This window comes from Dromaius novaehollandiae, chromosome 32 (genome assembly GCF_036370855.1).
Source record: "Dromaius novaehollandiae isolate bDroNov1 chromosome 32, bDroNov1.hap1, whole genome shotgun sequence".
Taxonomy (NCBI): domain Eukaryota; kingdom Metazoa; phylum Chordata; class Aves; order Casuariiformes; family Dromaiidae; genus Dromaius; species Dromaius novaehollandiae.
In genome coordinates, this window is record NC_088131.1 from 1,177,876 (window position 1) to 1,198,759 (window position 20,884).

General features: G+C 51.2%; 2 pseudogenes; one reads left to right on the forward strand and one right to left on the reverse strand.

The window, feature by feature from the left end:
• Positions 1-19,928, reverse strand: part of LOC135324582 (PIN2/TERF1-interacting telomerase inhibitor 1-like) — a 104,903-nt pseudogene extending 84,975 nt beyond the window's left edge.
• On the forward strand, positions 1,962-8,052 carry LOC135323548 (T-cell activation Rho GTPase-activating protein-like; annotated as a pseudogene).
• Positions 19,929-20,884: the final 956 nt, after the last annotated feature.

Consider the following 20,884-nt stretch of genomic DNA (forward strand, 5'->3'; position numbering starts at 1 on the left):
AGGTTTGCCATAGCACATATAAGCACATTAAGACAAGAAGTATTTTTCCAACACAGGTTAAGAATGCCATTCTTGGCTGTTGTGTTTTCAACAATAAAGCTAATTATGATCACAGCACACAATTACAAAAAATGATAAAAATAACTATTCTAACTACCACAGGTAGTATCGTTGAGGACACTCAAGCTCGACATAAGACAAGTCTTCTTCCTCAGTGCCCTCTTCCTTTCAGATTAATTGACCTAAAAGGAAGGGAGGATCCACCTGGTATGGATTCTAAGATCTTTCCCACGGGCATCAGTAGCTACCCATGCATACAGATTTTTTGAAGCTTTTAGTACTAGAGGTATTTGTCCCACAGTGGGTAAGTGCACTAGAACCGGTTGTCCCGGGTAATACAAGGGATTCCTCGGTTTCTTATTCTCCCTAGTCCCGGGTAAGAGGGATGGAGGATTAGGGCAAAAAGCAGTGAGTCTGGGGCAGCCATTTACTCCCCATCGTCCATTGACTTTAGTTACTGCATCAGATATTCGTCACGCCCATCCGGGATTGTGCGGTCTCAGGGTTCGTTTTAAGAGTCCGTTTGTACGTTCTACAGTACCGTTTGCCTGGGGATAATATGGGGTATGGAAAATCCGTTGTATCCCTTCATCTCGTGCCCATTCTTGGACTACTCCGGCAGTAAAGTGGCTACTGTTATCTGATTGGATAACTCTGGGTTTAGGAAAACAACTGAACCATGATTTCAGACTGTTCACTGTCCATTCCCCTGTTGCTCACGGGACAGCTTCAGCTTGGGTTAATCCTGAAATTACCTCGACTCCTACCAATACATGCCTCTTCCCTTCTGAGAGGCGAAAAGGGCCAATGTAGACTATTTGCCAAGTGTCCCACAGCCCCTTATTGTCCCTTAAGTGTAGGGACAGCAATGTCGAGACAAAACCGCATGTAGAGAACCGGTTCTCTACAGGGACACAACCGTCATCACTCAGGAACCCAGCAGAAGAGGCAGGAATCAAACCTCCTCACTAGCTGATCGGCTAGAAAAAGTGAAGAAAGCTAATGCTGTGTAGATCAAGGCTATTTGAATGTTGGCATATGAACGCCCACAAGACCCTTCCTTCCCAATTTCTAATTACAAACCAGCTCTGGCAACTACACCAGTTCTTTAAGAACAAAGAAGTTTTTCAGCTGACTTTTAATGCCAATTGAAACTGGATGATGGCCAACTCTATAACATGCTTGCCCATGGTTAACCTGAGAGGTCGATAAGCTGGAGCAAGTCCAACAGACAGTAATCACGATGGTCGGGGGGCTGTAGCGCTTTATCTAAGCCTGGAGAAGAGTTGGCTCTGGAGGGGACTTAATGGCATCCTTTCCAAACCTGAAAGGAGGTTAGTGAGAAGGAGGGTTGAACTAGATGATCTCCAAAGGTCCCTTCCAACCTCAATCAGTTGCTGATTCTGTGATTTGGAAACCTGTGGGGGAAATGCCCTCTCAGGAACGGCTTTCAAGAAAGGCAGCAGGCACAGCATCCCAGCGCCTACACAGAAACCCGGTGTGTGTTTTTAGTTGAGGTTTTCTTTTTGTACTTTACAGAACTCATTTTACTGCACATACTCTGAACACAGTTCCTCCCATGTCCCAGACTGCAGACATGGAAATGCCCCAGCGTCGGAGGAGACAGAGGCCGGGAGATGGCCTGTCACTCCTGCAGCCCCCCAGGGCTCCACCCGTCCCGGCCGGCGCATCACAATGTGCCACAGTGGCATCACAGTGACCCGGCCACGGCCACCAGCGCGTGTCCCCCTCCCCGTGCGGCACTGCGCTGGCGTGGGGCAGTGCGGACAGAGGTGGCTCCCAGCCTGGGGTCACTGCCCGGCACAGGGACACGTGTCCAGCCTCACGCAGGCCTGGTCAGTGCCTGGCGCTGCCGCAGCCGTCTGCCCGGCCTCGGCGCCATGGGGCAGGCCAACATCTGCGGCGCCCGCGGCGCTGCTGCCACCCAGGCACAGCCCGGGGCCCCTGGCCCCGTGGCTCCTGGCGCCCGCCGCGGGCTCTGGCGCAGGGCAGCCTCCCGGCCCCCGCCGCCCCTCGGCACCTTCGTCTCCAGCGGGAGCCCCCAGCTCCTGCTCACCCTCCCTGCGCAGGTGACGCGGCACCAGCACACGCGCCAGAGGCACCTCCTGCTCTTCCCCCACGCGGTCGCCATCGCCAGCTTCAAGTAAGAAGAGCCACCACAGCCCTCCTTCCTCCCCAGCACCGCCTCAGCCAGGGTCTCCCGCGGGAACGCTGCATGCCCAGCACTGCTCTGGAAGGAGAGCAGGGGGCAGGAGAAGGGCACAGGCTCCTGCTCTTGTCCTCCTCCCCTGCAGGCCCTCACCAAGGGTGCTGCTGGCATCACTGCCCTGCAGCCACTTCTCCAACGGCCTCTGCGTGGCGGCTGCAAAGGAGGCTCCTTGCTGCTGCCTGGGGCTCGGGGCCACCCTCCCCATGGCTCTGCCCTGGGAAACGGCTCTTCCTGGGGGACAGCTGGGGTGGCCCCCACGCTGCACACCCACACCCCAGGCCCTGCTCTGCCTCCCTGCAGGTGCGGCTCCATCTTCTGGCTGAAGCACCGCGTGCGGCTCAGCGAGCTCTGGGTGCTGTGCAGCGAGGAGGCAGCCGCAGCCAGGCCTGAGGAGGAGGAGGAGGAGGTCTTTGGCCTCAAGTGCAGCCACACCCTCATCCTCGTCTGGCCCACCAACCTCTGCGTGGTGACCTTTGGGTGAGTGTGGACGACAGGTCCCAGGGCTCTGCGCGAGCCCCTGTCCTGCCCCACGTGGCTCGGCCCTGGCCCGGGGACTCTGCCCACGGGGGCGAGAGCTGTTTGGGGCCGCATGTGCCCCAAGCAGGAGGAGGGGCAGCGGGGCTGAGGCTGGGTCTCCTTTGTGCTGCAGGTCGCAGGAGGCGAAGCAGCTCTGGCTGGACACGATGCTCCGGTAAGCTCTGTCAGGGAATGCAACCTGCCGCCGCAAGGCTGAGAGTGGGCGAGTGCTCCCGGTGGAGCTGCACGCAGAAAGACCCAAATGTCGGTGGGGAAAGGTGCCCCCACTGCCCAGGGCAGCTCCTGCGCAGAGCCGCGTGACTTGCTCAGCCTCGCGGTTGCAGTCAGCACCGACGCCGGGAGCTGCAGAGCGGTGCTGGCAGCCAGCGCTGCGGGAGGCTCTCGGGGGTCGGGCTGCCAGGCAGCGTGGGGCTGGCTGGCAGCAGAGAGAGCAGCGAGGGCTGGGGGTGACAGAGCTCTTCCCGTGCCCTTCCCTGTGCACAGGCAGAGCCCAGGAGCCCCAGGAGCCAGGCTCACCCGACTGCCCTCCCTGCGGCTCCTCACCAAGGTCATTGGCTTCTACGGTCCCGTAAGTGTCCTCACACTCGCCGCTCTGCCCCAACAGTGGCTCGCCTTCCCCAAACCCACCCTCGCACAAGTTTCTCATGGCGCCTCTTTGCTCTCTTGCCTAGGAGATGTCACTGACAGCGGCGACCGTGGAGACGCTGATTTCGGTAGAGGTGAGCAGGGGCTCCCTGTGCCCTGCCCGGGCTGCCTGCGCACGCGGGCGATCTCCGCACCGCGCGGCAGCTCCCTGGGACATGCAAAGGCAGCAAATGCCTGGTGCCAGGGAGAGCACGGCACGGCAGACTGTCCCTGCGGTCACGTGCAGACCCCTTGTGCCGCACGGGGGCTGCTCGGGATCAAGGGAGCAGCCTGCAACTGTGCAGGGGGCTGGGGGGCTGCAGGGCCGCTTCGGGGGCGCTGGCTGCAGCAGCAGCCTTTGCCACAGCCCCCATGGCACAGAGGCACAGCGTCAGGCCTGCACCTCCAGCCTCTCCTCCGCAGCCCTTGGACCACCCCTGCTTTTCCTGGCAGCCTCTCCCACATGCCTGCATTGCTGCAGCAACATCGCTGGAGCAGCTCCCTCGAGGCCCCCACTGAGGAGGGGCGGCTCTGTAACCATCAGCCCTTTCTCACAGGCTGACGCCAAGAAAGGCCCCCGCTTGGACCCTTCCGACGGCGAAGAGGCACTTGGCCACTCGGCTGGTGAGTCGGAGAAAGAACGGCAGCAGCTGCCTTCGGACAGGCTGCTTGTTCCCTCCCCCCGTGCAAAACCTCGGCGCCTCCGGACAAGCTGCGGGAGACCCTGCAGCACAGGGCACCGCACACACGCAAAAGGCAGCCTCTGCGCCAGGTTTTCTACCCTGAGTTGGGCTTTGCTTTTGCTTGCAGCAGAGGGAGCGAAGGCAAGAAGGCAGGTGATCTCCTGGCCACTTGCTCGGCGAGGAACCTCTGCCAGCAGGGCCTGCCCTGTCCCAGGGCAGCTCGCCTCTGGCCCCAGGGCGGCTCTCTTTGGCCAGCCTCTGGCAGCTCTCTGCGGGCAAGACGGGGGCCTGCCCCAGCCAGTCCAGGTAAGCAAGCCTGCCCACAGAGGCACGCTGCTTCGGGCCTCTCGCGCGACACAGCCTGCCCAGCACTTGTGCTGGGGCTCTCAAGAGAGAGGCGCTTTGGGGCTTCCCCTTCCACACGCGCTGCTGACACGCAAGGCCTGCAGGCCAGGTCCCAGCCCAGGGGGGAACGGGGGCCAGCTCTGCGGCTTTGCTCCAGCCCACACCACTGGCACGGGTGCCTAGGAAATACCAGGTTATTGCCAGTGTGATCGACGTGGAGCGAGAAGGAGCTACTAAGGCAAGCAAAGCAGAGTGTGCCCCCAAGTCCAAACCTGTCCATTCCTTCCTGCAGGAGCTCCTGGCTATACTGTATGAGAAAGGGCCTGCCACCGAGGGCATCTTCAGGAAGGCGGCGAGCGAGAAGGCCCGCAAGGAGCTGAAGGAGGTCCTAAACCAGGGCAAGAGCGCTGACCTGGACAGCAGACCCGTGCACCTCCTGGCAGTGGTGCTGAAGGTGAATTCCTTGCACCAGCAGAGCACACAGCTCTCCGAGCACGTGCCTCATGTGCATGGGCCCCTGGCAGTGCCTCCACTCCCCTCGGTGGCACTCCAAGCTAAAAGCCTACTGAAGCCAGACTCCGGGCTTCAGGCTCAGGACACTGTGGCACTTTTCTTCCCCCTCAGATTGTCAGCTGCCCTAGTTCTGCCCCTGATTCCCTGCATGACCATGGGAAACTCCCTTCCTCCACCTCCTCCTCAGCATCCTCCTCTCCTCAGGGAGGACCACGGAGACTCAGGGCTGCACCAAAGGCTCAGCTAGGAGCTGGGTCCTGCTCCTGCACTAACACCAGTGCGTTTGGCACGCACTCGCACAGCCCCCCGCGCTCTCAGTGCTCAGGAGCACCTTTGGGAGCAGGCAGCTCAAAGCAACCTGCCTGCTTGTGAGCCCAAGGCACCGCGATGCTCCCTCTCTGCTCACTGGCACTGTTGAGAGCATCCTCTAAAGGACCTTGGCCTTGCAGGACTTTCTTCGGGATATCCCCTCCAAACTCCTCGTGGACAGCCTCTACGAGGAGTGGATGCAAGCGCTGGAGAAGCCAAGCCAGCAGGACAAAATTGACAAGCTGAAGGAGTAAGAGTTTGAACCGGTCCCACCATTTTGGAGGGCACTCCAGCTTGCTCCCGTGACGGTGGAGCGGTGCCTGTGCATCTTTAACCTTCCCTTTGGTTTGTGTTCCCTAGGGTGGCCGACAGCCTGCCCACAGCAAACCTCCTGCTGCTCCAGCGCTTGCTCGCTGTGCTGCGTCACATCAGCGAAAACGTGGAGACCAGCAAGATGGACACCAGCAACCTTGCGATCTGCGTGGGGCCAAATATGCTGAGCCCCGGCACGGACAACGTGCTCACGCTGGCAGAGCTGAAGGAGAGGAACGACAAGGTCTGCGGAGTTCAGCCCCTGGCTCCCACCTTTGGCGCAGCTCGGGGCCAGCCCCGCACAGCCCCCTGCCCTTGCCAAAGCTCAACGAAGCAGCACCTCTGAACATTGGGGCGCCCCACATCAGGACTATGTGCAACAGGACAGGCAAATCTCTGACATCACGGGTTTTCTGTGTGCAGGTGACAGCCCTGGTGGCGTTCCTAATAGACAACTGCCGAGCAATATTTGGGGAGGACATCACCTTGCCCTTCAGTCCCTCGGCCCAGGAGTCACCGGAGCACACCAACAGCTCCACAGGTAGGAGGAGGCACTGATGGTTGTGCCAGGCCAGGGCTGCTGGTTTGCAGTCTTGCCTTGCATAGCAGAAGACAGAAGGCTGTGGCAATGCAGAGAGCTGCAGACACTTGAACATGGTAGTGCAGTGGTTGCCCCCTGGAACACTTTCCAAAGGACAGCACTCCCAGAACAGCATTCCTCCCAGATGGGAAACGTCTGTGCACTTCTGCTCCTCTCCTAGTTGCTAACGCTGGCCTAGAAGTGCACTCTCACAGGACATTGTCCTCGGGGGTCCTTGTTTTCCTAGGGTGCGTGGTTCCACAGCGAAAGCCCCCTTGTATCTTCAGGTGGCCCCTAACAAAGACCTAGCAGGCTCTTTCTCCCCACAGGACACCCAGGGGCTCCTCAGCATGACGGTTCTGCCTGCAACAGCGCGGAGCCGCAAGCTGAAGGCAGCACCCCCGTGTTGGAGCTGGAGCAGCCCAAGGGCAGGAGCAGCAGTCTCCGCAGGCCCTATCCTACCTGCGTCTCTGCCCCTTCCCTGAGCAATTTCACCAGTGGCATCAGCAGCATGGACAGGTGCTTCTCAGAACCAGACCTGTCCAGCCACGACCGCTTGGAAGGCTGGGCAAGGGAGCAGGAGGCCAGCGAGAGGGAGGGCAAACTGCCAGGGCAGCAGTAACAGCTAAGGTTGCAGAAGGAGGCACTGGAACAACACCGTGCAGGATTGCCTTCCCAGCTATCAAACAGCTCTCTCTGCCCCAAACAGCCTCCAGCTGCTCCCTGCACAGCTCCTTGCCTCATCTGATGCCTCCGTCTTCCCCACTTCCACACTACTTTCACCCTCTACTCCACAAAAGACCTTTCGAAAGAGGCCCCAGGCTTTTTCCATCAAGTGCACCGAGGACGGCAGGACACCTGGCAGAGCCATCGGAAAGCGCTGCGTGTCATGCTCTTTGGCAAACCGCAGGAAAAGGTGCCCAAAAATCCTCCAGAGCTGGGGGCCTGGGAAAACAGGAGCTGCCAAAGAGACAGCTCCCCAAGGACAGACAATCAGTTCTCCTGCACAGTTGTCCAGGGAGACAAGAAAAGCCCTTGCCTGTGGCATATCAGCAAGGCCCCATTTCAAGGCAGCGGAGGAAGTGTTTCGAGAGGAGGGTGGAGCAGAGGAATTCTGGAAGAACCCCCCCTTATGAAGAGCCTCCCTAGACCTGCCTGACCACGAGAGTTCCCTCTATGGCCTCACAGTATCAGCCGCGAGATCCACCACGTCCAAGCAGGACACTCTGCCCCCCTGCCCATGCCCCAGCTGTGCACAGGACACAGCAGAGGTGTCTCCAAGGCATGTGCTCAGGGCCCGAGGTTCTGCACAGAAGGATTTGGAGGTGGAAACCACAACCCGCACGGTTCCTGCTGGAAGAAACTCCCCTGGCAGTTTCCCTGGGACCCCTGCAGCACATCAACTGGGAGCCGTGTGTGAATCCTGTCAAGGACCCAGCCCAGGGGTCACCTTCTTGGGCACCCGATGGATAGGGGGACGGAAAACACTGCCAGAATCTATATGAGAGGTGATAGAAAACATTCCCACACTTTCAGATCAAAACCCTTGAGACCTGTCTGAGGAACTTGGCGGGTTTTGGAGGTGACACTTTCCTGGATTCCGTATTCAAGTAGCACCTCTGCATGATTTGCTGAGGAAAAGCTCCCTACGGAATTGGGAACCTCAACACCAGGCAGCATTAAGTGCTTTCAAAAAGGAAATGCTTGCTTGACCATCGAGGGGGCACCCCCCAGCCTACATGCCCATGGGATTACGGCAACAAAATGTGCAAGGCGGGATTATGGCAACAAAATGTGCAAGGCGGAAAGGATTACACCGTTGCCATAGGCTCTAAAGTTTGGCAAGGGTGCCAGGAGAACCACACTCTCTTGGAGAAAGTGCTCTTAGCTGCCTAAGAAGGGCAGCTAACAACCGAGCCATTAACGCAAGAAGGGAAAAAAAGCTATGCGTGCTGAAAAGTATTACAGGCCCTTAGAATGCAGCTACCAAAGAGCTCTTCTTCCTGTTGCTAGGGACTGGACGCATCAGGGACATTCATACAAAAGGAATGGCTTGAGGCCAAGATGCTGTCATTCCTAGTGTCTTTCATGGGAATGTGTGGGCACCTGCCTTGGCAGGAGATCATTTGCATTGCCGTACTCATGGCACTGAGGAGGTTAGCCAGCACTGCAGCTACTGGCTATGCAGGCAGGGATTGACCTGTCCTACCACGCCCAGAGCTCTGGAATTAGGCAGGAGGAAACACTCAGCTGGTCCCTGCGCCCGGCAACTTGCCTGTGGTACCGAGACATGACGAGCATATGACAATGCTTTGGGAGGCATCTGGGTATGCACCTTCAGTTGTATTCCCTGCAAAGATGATGTCAGCTGTGAAGTTGGCAACGTTAGCTGTTGGAATGGGACATCTGCTTTTGATCAAATCACCAAGCAGAAGTACTGCTTAGCTTCTCCTGGGACTGAACACAAGATGTCTTCTTTGGCACCATTTAATACCTCCGTCACACTTGGAGTGACCTTCCATCAACTAGACAGCTTTCCCAAAAATCCCCGCCAAGGCCACTAAATGTCTGTGCAGAACTGGAAAACACTGAGAAGAGAGAGAAGGAAAAATGAGGGATGATCTAGCAAACTGATTCAGTGAGCAAAAGTGGAAACCCGCCTGCCTGAACAGCCTTGGGATGAGATCTTGAAAGGCTGGTCACCAAAAGCTCTCCGTGCATTGCGAATGATGCTACCTGCTCTGCTCCTACTGTTAATAAACACCGCCTTGTTCTTTGTTGTCACCTTGATCTTGACCTGTTCATTTCAAATGCAAAGAGTTCCCCTCCCACGCGTGGAATACCTGACAGAACCTGGTCAGAGAGAAGGGCATCTGACACACCTCCCTGCTGAGACGGGCTCCCGGCAGCAGGCCTGCTTCCCCACTGCTCTGCAGGCCCAGGGGCACTGAGGGCTGCGCAAAGCAGGCGCAAAATGCTGCTTTCTTGGTCCACATTCCCTCTGCATGCCTGAATGCCCCCGTCTCCCATGGCAAGCAGCACAGAACCTCAGCCATGCAGGTCCCTTGGAAACGCAGCCATGAAGGTGACCGGGGTCATTCTGAGGGGAACTTGCTTAGTTCTCTGATCCAACAAGTGTTTCAATGCCCATAATGCACCATATCCAGTTGCAAACCCCCGCAAATGATAACATGCTGCTACTCTGCCAGCAGTAGCCAGGCAGCAGCACCTGCAGCTGCCATGTGCCTCTGCACCAGGACAAGTCCTGACTCCAGGGAAAGGAAGCCCCCCTTGCTTAGGTGCTCTGGTTGCACTTCTCTCTGAACTGTGAGAGCAGTCAGTCCCTATTGCCTGTGTCACTAGGACAAAAAATGAAAGCTTCTGAGGAACTGCAGAAGGCTCCACATTGACAGGAGGAGGCAACACCTTCAATCGATAGTCTGAAAAGAGCAGCAAGGAAAATGCATGGGGAAAGGCGATCTGCTGGGCCAAGTGACCCCATCCCCAGAGGCACAGCCAGCTCACATGCACACAGCCAGCCACGAGCCTGTGTGGGTGCTGGGGGAAGCACTGTTTTTTTATCACCTCTCTGAACAAAGGGGAAGCAAATGGTTCACAAATCCCAAGCACACTTGGACTCTCGGGAGCTCTGCTTCATCTTCCCTGGAAGAATAGGAAGAGGTTTCACACACTGTAAATCAGACTGGCTCTTCAGCCAAGCAGCCAGTTACAGAACTGATCCTGTGGCCGCTCAAAACTCACCCTTCTGCCAACCCACACTCCTCCCACCAGCTGCCCTGACAGAGGCTACCGCCCAAACGCAAACCCTGCAGCTTCAGGGGGGCACCCACAACGCTGACAGGATGCAGCAGTATTTTGTGAACTTGTAAGGCCCAAAGCAAGAGAACTGCAGGAGCGATTCCCCGGGAGGACAGCTTGGTGATAAAGGCTGAAGACTTGCAGAAAGGTTCCTTCACTGCAGGGTCCTTTCCCCTCAGGCCTCCTGCACAGCCCAGGGCTTTGCAGTTCCAGCCCACTGGTCACAGGGAACAACCCTGTCCTCTTCCTCCAGGCCCTGAGCAGCAGGTTTCTACACTCAGCTTTCCCTGCGCCCTCCACCTGCCTTTTCTCTGCCTCCACTTCTGTTGCACAAAGCCCAGACTTCACACAACACGTGCAGCCCACCAGCTTTGGCTGGCATTCACCAGCCTGCTCCCCCGGGCACCACGGCTTAGGAGGGCAGCAAGGGACCGCAGGGGCAGTCAGGAGCTTTGCAGAGGCCTCTACTCCAAGGAGGACACGACATGCCGCGACACGATGCACACGTGCACACCCACTCAGAGAGGGACAGACACCAGGAGACGTGGCATTGGAGAAGTCTCTGGGTGTGCAAAAGAGAAGAGCCGTCACTCCCGCTCCCTAGGGCACCAGGGAGGAGGGCCTGGAGGGGAACGCTGGAGACTTGTCGAAGGGGTATTTCTTTCACTTCCAGCGCCGCTTTTTTCCACAGCCCTCCTGCACAGCTTCAGCTCAGGCCCCAGCAATCCCACTCAGCCGAGGGAGGCTGGTGCCAGGCTCCCCCCAAAGCCTCCCGCTCCTCCGCACCATGTCACGTACCAGCTCAGGCTGCTCTGGCCTCAGTCCCACCAAACAGGCGAGGCAGAGCAGAGATGGCCACATCCCTACAAAACACTTCTCTCTCTAGAGTAGATACTCAGTGATATACAAAAAGTTACATCTCCCTAAGCACTCCTATGAAACAACTGCAGAGCAGGGTTGGTCTCTGGCAAAGCTTGCAGTAACTAGGAGGGCGAGCTCTTGGCAGCCCCTAGCTTGAGAGGAAACAACGGGGTAGGCCAGCATGATGGGGGGGTTGGGAAGCGAGCACAGGTAATCCTGCCATGTTTTCCCACCTCCTGCTCACCCCTTGCATTGGCTCTCCCTCAGAGTGTATTGCAAGATGTCAGGCAGGAGCTGCAGACCTGCTCTCAGGTGCTGCACGAAATGGCAGATGCACACCTCCTGTTCCTAAATGGGGATGCCTTCACCCCTGCCTTGCCGGGGAGACGCTCGCCTCACCGCCTGAAAGCCCGTGGCCAGGGAGCATCCCATACAGCACGAGAGTGTCCTGACAACACAAAAGCAGGCTCTTTGTGGCTCCAAGGCAGCTGCACAGAGCCGCAGCAAGCCTGAAAGGAGACAAGCCCTTGGCCTGCACTTTTCAAAGCAGCAAGTGTGCTGAGGCTACAGAAGCGGGAGAAGGGGCTCGCAGCCTGGAGGGTCGTGCTGCCATTCAGAGGGCTCTCGAGAGGCTGGCGAGATGGGCAGAGAGCAATCTCCTGCAGCTGAGCAAAGGCAAGTGCAGGGTCCTGCCTCTGAGCAGCAAGAAGCCCATGCAGCAGGACAGCCTGGGGGCCGACCTGCTGCAGAGCAGCTTGGCAGAGAAGGACTTGGGGAGTCCTGGTGCAAAACAGGTTAACCATGGGCAAGCATTTGATCTTGGAGCACGGCTGCAAGCAGAGTTATCTGGAGGAGTTTTGCCAGCTTAAACAACAGCCCAGCATCCCAGCAAAAGGTCCTCCTCTATGTTGTGGTCTTGGGTAAAACACACAAGTTCAAAATTTTGATGTTTGCTATCTCAATAAAAAGCCTTTAACAGGAGCCTGACCCAGAGCAAAAACAACACACTAAGATTTACGCATCCAATTAGACAAACTTTAGCATGATCATGGATGACACGTCCTTCTGCTCCCACTGATTTTCAGGGAGAGGGGGAGGAAGGGAAGTTGTCGACCCCATACTATGAGCAGCCCAAAGGATTAGGTCCCAGCTAGCCTTTTAAGACAGAAAGAATGGAAACCCTGTTAAGCTTCCAGCATCTGACTGAGCAAAGCATGAACCTACCTGTTTCACCCTGTCCATGGCAATCATTCAGTTCTGGTTGAAGTCATCCTGACGAGCAATCCAGCTGTCCTGTAAATATCACCCACATGAATACAAGGCAAGAGCTTTCAGTCCTAACAGAAATTTCACTAAAAAGTGTATTAAGATTCTGCACTCTGAGAAGTAACTTAATCGCAGATACTCAACCCTTCTTGGCAGGAGGGACCCTCTGAAACTCCACAGGTGGCAACACTAACAGTGGCTTGTTACAGTCACTCCAAAGTGCAGAAGGGATAAGGGTTGTGTTTGCATGTCTTCAAACAATACTGAGCTGCTGTTGGCTCTGCGTGTCATAGTCTGGGCAAGATGTTTTCAACAGCAGGCAGGAAATATTAAGGTGATTTTCCGGCAACAATGTTACTCGAGATGTTGACTCAGAATCCAGTACCTTTAGGACTAAATTCTGCTTTTGCTATGTACCTGAGCTCCACTCAGGAAGGTGACTGTTCCAGAAGGAAAGACAGAAGGCATAAAGCTAAGCTAGGTAGTCTTTACAGAAGAGACACAGAGGAAGCAAGTATTTTAGTGGTTTGCTAGAAAGCAACTATTCTCTGAACAGCCTCCTGTACTCACTGTAACCTTTCCAAATAGCCACTTTCTCCCAAAACACCCAACAGAGCGTAACTAAACTGAAGGTCAAGAGTTTCTGCAGAGATGTTCACACAGGTGTATACCGCCACCAGGAGTGACAGCAGATTTCACTGAAGTCCCATTACAAAGGTTGTGCTTTAGCTGAAATGGCAGCCACATTTTCTTACCTAGGTCTAGTGCTCACCTCGTGATTGATGGTTGCTCCTAACCCCAGCATGTTGTTTTTCACGTGAACCTTGATATGTTCTGTATTCCCTTGTTCCTGAGCCCCAAGACCCTAAGGAGGATTTAAGGGCAAAAGCGTAAGGATTCTTCTGCAGTGTCTAAGCAACTAGAGCTTTTGTACTGTAAGACAATTTGTAATGAAATACAGCAATAAACCACAAGTTACTATTTATTTGCTTGCCCGCAACTTAATTCATTTGCAGGCATTAGCACACACGAGATATTAAGTATTTTTAATTTACTACTAAAGCCTCCAGCAAAATATCATAAACACTAAAATAGCAACAACATTATGTAGCTGGGTGATTAATCAGGAAGCCACCTGACACTTCCAGGCAACCCCGAAGTGTTTACTATTTTAAAACAAAACACACAAAATCAATGTGTCTCTCACCAAATACAGTCGCCATTGGGAAGGCAGATGCATAATGACAAACAGCTATAAGACACAGGATAGCTCATACTGCATAATAAAGGTATGTTGGGGTGGGGGGCAGAGAAAGGATCAGAATGCAGCTAACAGAGCCTTAAAAACATCCTCTATAGCATTCACATCCGTAACTTAGTAAAGAGATGGGGGCAAACAAATGTTGGTTTTGTCTGTTCTAAAAACCCTAAGCATTCGCATCTTGGAAGCAATCTTTGGGTCTGGTATTATCCTTTTTATCTATATGATTTGGGGTGGGGGGAAGACAAAGCCTTTGTCTGAGTTTATAATGAAATGGGGATATAAAACCTTCCAGCACAGCTGTAGCTGTTGTAAAGGAAGACCCTGCAGCCTAAGCCAGGAAAATTACTGTGAGGAAGACGAGGGGAGATGATAGACACAAAGCAACACAGGGCCTTCCTTCCACACCCTGACACAGTGTTCGTAACGGCAAAGGCATTATCTACGCTGAGATGAGCTGGCTGCCTAAGATATAAACAGAATATTTAACAGCATTTTTTCTACTCTGGGTTATACATCTATTTTCATCTTACATACAAAACAAACATGCATGCACCTTTACATAGCCAGACAGTTCTCAGTCACATACTGCAACAGTTTGTTCTAAAGCCTAGAGAAACCAATGCCAGTTCCTTGATTTCAGCAGCCTTTGAATCAGGTACCACTGGTTATTTTTGAAATTAAAGGCAGGCAGAAGATTTTTTATGTACTAAATAGAAGCCAGTTTTCTGAGGCAAGAGTAGGCTACAATCCAAGAGCAGGGGTTTTTTTGGCACTGTAAGTTTTAATTTATTCAGAGTTGAAAACAGTCCTAATTTTATTCCTTTTAAAAGGGGCAGGGAGAGGAGTTGAAGGAGAACAGTTAAAGATATATTGTGGATTTTCTTTGTGCGTTTCATTAGTGACGCAAGACTTGAAAACACGCTGACACGCAAGCCCAACTCCCCGCTTTGCTGAGACACCTTTGTGGAAGTTAAAGTGCTTTTAAGGGAGAGCTGAGATGTCTGCATTGACCTAGAGAGTTATTCTTAGCACCAAAGCCAGTCACCTCACCCCCTTACCGCACAGGGATAGGCTGGAAGCTGAAAGGAATACAGCTCACACACTACATTTCAGTCATTCAGGGAACACATCAGAAGTAACCTTTCAAAAATAGGTGAAAGATTAAAGCAGATCCTGGAGTTCTTTTAAACAATATAAAAGGCCATGGAGAGAACTGAGGGGATAAAGGCAACATAAAGTCTTCTCTAATACTTATCTGATTTTACATCCATGCTCCTGTTTTTACTGGGGGACATTATCTTGTTTGGGAGGGGAGTGGGGAATGGAAAGGAAGAAAGCCAGAAGTTAGTGAGTACCTGTGTAAAAAACCTAAAAATTTAACATTGCTCAAGTTTTCTCTGCATTCTCATCAGACTTCAAGAATAAATTACATAAAAAGAAGACGTCTGTTTAAACGCTGGGACCGAGAGTCACCAGCAAGTCTTCCACCCAGATCTCTCCTCTTCTCAGGGTTTTTAGTTCAAGAAAAGTTTAGAGACAACCTTTCAGCTAGACAATTCTCCTTTAAGTCATACCTTTCCTTTGGACCAGCGCATCTTTTTCAGCATCTTCTGGCCAAATTTAGATTCATCTTTACTCCAAGCACTGTTTCGTGGATCCACAGACCACTTCTGCCTTCTACGGGCTACAGCAAGAAGGAAAAGTCAGGCTCCGTTTATGTTGTGCTTACAGTGTGCATATTATTTATTTCTAATCAATTCAAGAGAAGTCCTTCATTCCAAAAAACAGAACTTATGCCAGACCAAACATGTTTTGGGGGGGTTATTTTTACCAAATTATAGATTGCAAAGAAGTCCAGTGAAAAATATTACTATTAATGTGAATAATGCCACAGCAAGATAGCTATGGAATTGGTCAAACCCTGGGGACGGGCTGCACTTTAGCAAAGGCTTTAAGAATTGTCATTTAAAAGTGCAGGCCTAAGTTCTGTTTGAACTTTATTTTACATTTGGCTTCAACAGGTGATCTATAGAAGAGATGTCAAAGCTGGTTTTCCTAGCTCTGACAAATGTCTACTGTCCATCCTTCCTCTTATCGAGAATACAGGAGATCTAGTATCTGCCTTCATAACAAAAAGCCAAACCCCAAATAAAACCTAATCACTCATATGGAATGACAGAGCAGAAATCTACCGAATTTCAGATTTTGGATTTGCCACAAAATGGCTTATTCAGAAACCCTGCAAAAGTCAATAGAAATTATTGCAGGTGTCAGAGATCTTCAGGATCTGGGTTCTTCTGTTCTAAATCTACTACTGAATAACTACAATGCCCCATGCCCAAATACATATGTTTGCCTTTATCACTACGAATAGCTTCACTGAAATCGAGGAAGAAAAGTTACTACAGTTAACCAGTCACATTAAGTGTGCACCTAAACATATGCAGGAAGAGAACTGAAATAAAACAAGATGAAAAGAATGGGAGACAGGAAGATTACAAACTTCGTTAAACAAGATGGGAAATGGAGAATCATTATGACCGATTAACTCAAGGCCATAAAAAGTCAGTAGGAACCCATGTCCACCGAGACTTTTTCATAATAATCAGGAAATCATCTTTCCCTAAAATGCAGTACTCACAATCTGGGCCAGAGGGAGAGAATATCACAGCGAAGTTCAATTTATTTTTAGCCTCATCTTGGTTCTTTCTTAAATAAAAACTAATGCTACCAGAAAGTGTGATGGTGGTTGGTTTTTTTAAACATTTTTTGAAGCTTCGAAGCTCAAAATAGGCTACATAAGGCAGTCCCTTAAAAAGCAGAAGTCTGGCAAAGAATTTTGTAAAACACCAAACAGTCTGTTAAAAAGATTTTACAGTATAAGTGACTCAGTGCTGTGACAGAAATCCACACAACACTCGTTCGGTCCACTTCTCTATAGCCAAATGATTGACCTATTTCCATCAGGCAGCCTTCAGAGAAACAAACATCCACTACAAACCCTGTGCTGGTAACACAACGTGGTAAAGTGCTACTGTGGACTGGGATTTTTACACGGGCCCAAGCAGATCAGGCTTCCCAACCGCTCCACTGCGAACAGAACGCCTGGCTAGGTGGCTCACTTCACTCATTTACTGTGTTTGAGACAGTCAGCTAGGAATTTGGGGCAATCAATTTCACATGCTTTATCATCTTCCTTCACCCAAGATACAGACAATTTCTAGGGACCCAGGTTTCAGAGGGCTGATAGGGGGAATGGATTAAAAAGATATCAATCAAGCTGGGCAGTAAAAGTTAAGGCCTACCAAAACTGGGAAAATCTTGGCCATTGCTTCCTTGAGTAGCTAAGCGTGAAACAGACATTAAGGTTAATAAAAAGAACCAATTTCATAGAGAAGGTTAGGCTCCCCAGCTGAGCAGCAGCCTTCCTTTCAATCATATTTCCTAATTATTCCCTTTGTTTAAAATCCCTCAATTAGCAACAACTCTCCTTCACTGAGTCACTAAAACCAACTTGCTCAATTTTATTTTTTAATCTATCTATAACACCATACTCAGTATGCTCACCTACTATTTTGCTCTCTGTAACTAGTTTCCCAAGTGGCGAGGTTGCAAATCCCAAGAAATTAAAGTCAATGCAATTCACACATTTGTAAAGTACAGTGTGTATCTAAGGATTTGTCTATGCAGTAGAAGTAATCCATGTCAACTGAACGTGTGAATTTAAATTAATTTCCAGACTGAATTGTTTGATGAAGCTCAACTAATCCACTTTAAAAGTTAATTTTGATTAATTTTCCAGAATATCTCTCTGTAGACAAGCCCCAAGACATTTTACTCCCAGGAGAACCCTGATAACAAAACACGAGGAGACTTAATGCAAAGATTTCTTAAGCTTGAAATTTTAAGAGACCTTCCTCTTCCCAGCACTTTTAATCCATGTACTTCAAACCTTGTAACTACTGTAAGGGGATTAATCCTCACATTTCTGTCATGTTAACACAGTCTTATTTTCAAATAGCATAAGCTAGTTGCAGGAAACTACAGGAAGTTGCTTATATTGATCAAAAGTACTTAAGAAGAATCAGGAACACTTTCATGTCACATATAGCAATCATAAAATCATCTACCCTCTCCAAACAAATGATAAAAAAGGTATTTAGCCTACAATTTGTCAGAGATGTTTGCTCACAGAGGTCTTTTAAAAATCTACTCTCTTCCAGCTAAAAAGTTCAGCTCTGAAGTTAACACCAACGTTCTGGGCTGCTCTTAGAAAATGATGCTAGAGATATTAATGAAATTCTGGGCAAGTAGCATCATCCAGTGGAGAAAAGTGTCATTTCTTTAGATACTCCCTTAACCCAGAAGCCCCACTATTTGGAAGAGATCAATTACTAAACTGTTTTGCCCAAACAAATATGTGCACCAGACATGGAATTAAACTATAATTTTCTGAAAGTAAGCTAGGAGGCATTCAAGAGCTCTGACTCACCCAGTTCATTTCCCCAAATGACCAAATTCTATGTTTGCATTCACAAATCCTTCTGACCCAGTACCCAACTTCTAACTTTGCCCATGTCTCTAGAGCATGCAAGATTATGGGTTCCCATCCAAACCAGAGCTGTGGGCCTACATCTAGTGATAACAAGGACAGTAATAAATAGGCTGAATTTGCCTTCAATGATCAGGAAAAGAAAAAGATACAGTCCACAGACAGGAATGTTTTTTATTCCAAGCTAGGAAACCCATCCATATAGTTTTTTCCCTCCAAAATGAGCACCACTAAGACAGACAGTTAATTATCAAAGTTTATTAAAAACTCTGAGTTAAAAATAAGTGAAAAATAAAAGCTAACCTTTTGCCCATTTCTGCTACTGATAGGCTTTTAAACTCAAACTACATAAACTGTTATTTTAGGTTCCTGATATGCATGTGCTTTCACAGTTGTAGTAAAACCAATTAACCCCTCTCCCCATCTCTCTTTTGGGATTAGTAGGAGCATGTGAACTTGATGCAGAATTGCAAACAAGAATACAAGTGTATTACACGGCCTTACTGAATTTGCAGGTGATGAACAAAAACGTACAATTCTGGAAAGGTGGCTTTCAGTAGTTAGATTTGTTTTTAAGACAACCGATTTCCAAAGGGTTTTTTTGTTTGTTTATTTTTCACTATATCCAGAAGCATTAACGTAGCATTACAATACTGAAACTTGCAGTACCAAATTAAAAAAAGAAGAAATTCTCAAAAATGGTACCAACAAAGTTGACATCTGAAATAATCAGAAAGGTACATGCATAAAAGCAATTTTCAACAATTCAGATCTATATCTCCCAATGGAAACCAGATTTTCTGTTTAGCCAGTACGCTTATGTCCATCTTTCCTACAGTTAAGGAAACAAATTTATTAGACCTTCTGTTATGATTTTCAGGGTATCTTGACAACAGTTAATCTTACCAATATCAGCTAAGAACGTTAACAACAACCACACACAAGTATACCAGAGCTGTTACATAAAACCCTACATGAATGCAGTATTCTGGAACTACGCAGTAGTCTGTAACTATTATTAGAAAAGCTTCTTGTCGCATTTGCACTCTCCGTTAACAAGACGAAATATTGTGCGTGCATAATTGAGAGGTTTACACACAGATTTACATTTACTAGAGAAAGCTACTTTACAGAAACGCTTCTTGAATTTGGAAGACAAGGTAACAAAAACTTTGTTTCTGCAGGAAAAAAAAAAAAAACCCACCTCAGGCCAACCCCAAGAGAGTTCTGTATCCTGAATAGATGAACTTCACCCAAAGAAAAGTTATCGACTGGGATATTCACCCCAAGGCTTTAATCGATGCTGTTAGATATAGGGAGCCCAAGCCCTCCAGCATCTCAGAGGTAGGAGCAAAGCCCTTTTTGATTCCAGCGTCGGGGGGAGGGGGGAAGAAATTACCCAGGTGGCTCGTAACAACATAGAAAACCTTCACGAATGCTCCATTCAGCAACACCCTTGTGCGAAAGGCTTACGAGAAATGGCTCAGCCTTAGACATGAGTTCTCCCAGTGAGCCCAGGGGATCTACTGCACTTAGAGCTACGCAGGCTGGTGCCTTTACCGAAGCAGCCGCCTAAAACCCTTTATCTCCTGCTCTCTCCTTCCCCCACAGCGGAATTTCGCCCTGGCCCCAACCCCCCGGCCTCAGGGCAGCCGCCCAGCGCCCAGGCCTGGCGGAGGGCGGCGCGGGGCAGCCCTGAGGCGACCCCCGCTCCCCACTACAGCGGTAGCGCCCAGACCGGCAGCCTCCCCACAGGGATAACGGCTCCTTCTCCTCGCCATTCCCGCCATCACCCCCCGCTGCAGGTGGAATCACCCCCCAGCAAGCGGTTCCTCCCCCGGGGAGCCCCGAGAAGCCACTCACGCTCCGCCAGCATCGCCATCCTGGGGGCCTCCCTCCCTCCCTCCCGGCCGCTGAGGCGCCAGCCCGGCTCCTGGGACGCCGTCGGGGGCCTTCCGCGCTTTCGGGCGCAGGAAAAGGCGGAGAAGGCGCAGCCTGCTTGAAAAGCCACGAAGCAGCCGGGCGCAACCATCACCCGTGAGGAAACAGAGGTTGTAAAGCTATCTTCCGGGTGATAAACCTTAAAAAAATACGTAGTATATCGAATATCGGCTATTCCCGCGCATATTTCCGTGGATATTAGACAGGCGTTTCTGCGGGCAGCTGAAGCGCTCGCACATGGCCGGGAGGGGGGAGCGGGGTGTCGCCGACCCCCAGAGAGGCTCCGAGCCACCCGGCGGCCTCTGCCCAGCGCGTTGGGGGCCCTGAGGGCCCCGGGCAGCCTCGGAGCACGGCAGGGAGCTGCCAAAGCTGCCTCACTCCCCTCAGGGTCGGGAGGGAGGGTTGGCAGGGCCATTTGGGGCGTTCAGCCGTCTCCACAGGCAGAGCCGGTTGTGTGGGGGTTGGCGGGGGTCGGGAAATTACCTAGAAAGTTGGTCAAGAGCAGGGTGAATCGTGCTGGTAGGGTATTGTCTTGCCTTAGAAATTTTATGAGTGCAGGTTAGCTCAGTTTGCACTTTTCTCAAAGAGTTGTAGGGCTGGAGAGGCCCTCACAATGCTGCGTCCACCAGCTTGTGCTCATCCTCTGGTCCCAGGAGAAGTTCAGCTTTATGGCATGATCGCGGCAGCTCTTGGTGGTACCTACTTCTTACACACATCCAAAGAAGAGCCTCCAAAGCCTCTTCAGGAAAACTATGCCTTTATCTCCTTTTCACGATTTTTAAGATTCTGAGATTCCTCCCCTCCACCTGCCCAAATCGTCCTTGCTGTAATATAAGCACTCTGCTTCTTGCCTTACCCACTTAAGATGTGGAAACAATTTATTCCTTCCTTCCTTCCTTCCTTCCTGCAACAAGTTTTTATGCATTTGAAGACTGAGCACATTGCCTCCTCGGTGTTTACTTGCTGAATCAACCACGCCTGTTTAGCA